We start from the raw sequence: 952 nt of genomic DNA on the forward strand, positions 1-952 counted from the left end.
TTAACGCGGTTTCCACCCCTCCCTCTCAACCGCACCAGTGCACGCTTGCCGCGCCACAACGCCGACGCTGGACCCGTGAATCGTGAGCACCCAGCTATGACTTACCGCACTCGTGCAAAATAATAAAACACGGTAAATATATTACTTACACGTGCGTTTTGTTTTGCAAGCGGCGCGAAAAAAATTAAAAAGGGAATGCAACACGAGGACTTCCCAGGAGGTCACCCATCCTAGTACTACTCTCGCCCAAGCACGCTTAACTTCGGAGTTCTGATGGGATCCGGTGCTTTAGTGCTGGTATGATCGCATCCGACATGTTACCCCGGTCTTCGTCCCTTATCCTTGCCCCTCCCAGCTCCACTACAAAGACGATTGTACATTGCTTTGGCCGCTCCCTATTCTACGGAGACGAGTTTAACGCGGTTTCCACCCCTCCCTCTCAACCGCACCAGTGCACGCTTGCCGCGCCACAACGCCGACGCTGGACCCGTGAATCGTGAGCACCCAGCTATGACTTACCGCACTCGTGCAAAATCATAAAACACGGTAAATATATTACTTACACGTGCGTTTTGTTTTGCAAGCGGCGCGAAAAAAATTAAAAAGGGAATGCAACACGAGGACTTCCCAGGAGGTCACCCATCCTAGTACTACTCTCGCCCAAGCACGCTTAACTTCGGAGTTCTGATGGGATCCGGTGCTTTAGTGCTGGTATGATCGCATCCAACATGTTACCCCGGTCTTCGTCCCTTATCCTTGCCCCTCCCAGCTCCACTACAAAGACGATTGTACATTGCTTTGGCCGCTCCCTCTCAACTACGGAGACGAGTTTAACGCGGTTTCCACCCCTCCCTCTCAACCGCACCAGTGCACGCTTGCCGCGCCACAACGCCGACGCTGGACCCGTGAATCGTGAGCACCCAGCTATGACTTACCGCACTCGTGCAAAATA

At 53.0% G+C, this 952-nt stretch overlaps 2 non-coding genes across 2 annotated transcripts; both read right to left on the reverse strand.

Moving 5' to 3' along the window:
• Positions 1–192: 192 nt before the first annotated feature.
• LOC119342703 lies at positions 193–311 on the reverse strand. Its single transcript, XR_005165682.1, has one exon. It is a non-coding gene; the product is annotated as a 5S ribosomal RNA (ribosomal RNA).
• Positions 312–606: 295 nt separating this feature from the next.
• Positions 607–725, reverse strand: LOC119342704. The gene has a single exon (XR_005165683.1). It is a non-coding gene; the product is annotated as a 5S ribosomal RNA (ribosomal RNA).
• Between the last annotated feature and the right edge of the window lie 227 nt (positions 726–952).

This window comes from Triticum dicoccoides, unplaced genomic scaffold, assembly GCF_002162155.2.
Source record: "Triticum dicoccoides isolate Atlit2015 ecotype Zavitan unplaced genomic scaffold, WEW_v2.0 scaffold102499, whole genome shotgun sequence".
Classification (NCBI taxonomy): domain Eukaryota; kingdom Viridiplantae; phylum Streptophyta; class Magnoliopsida; order Poales; family Poaceae; genus Triticum; species Triticum dicoccoides.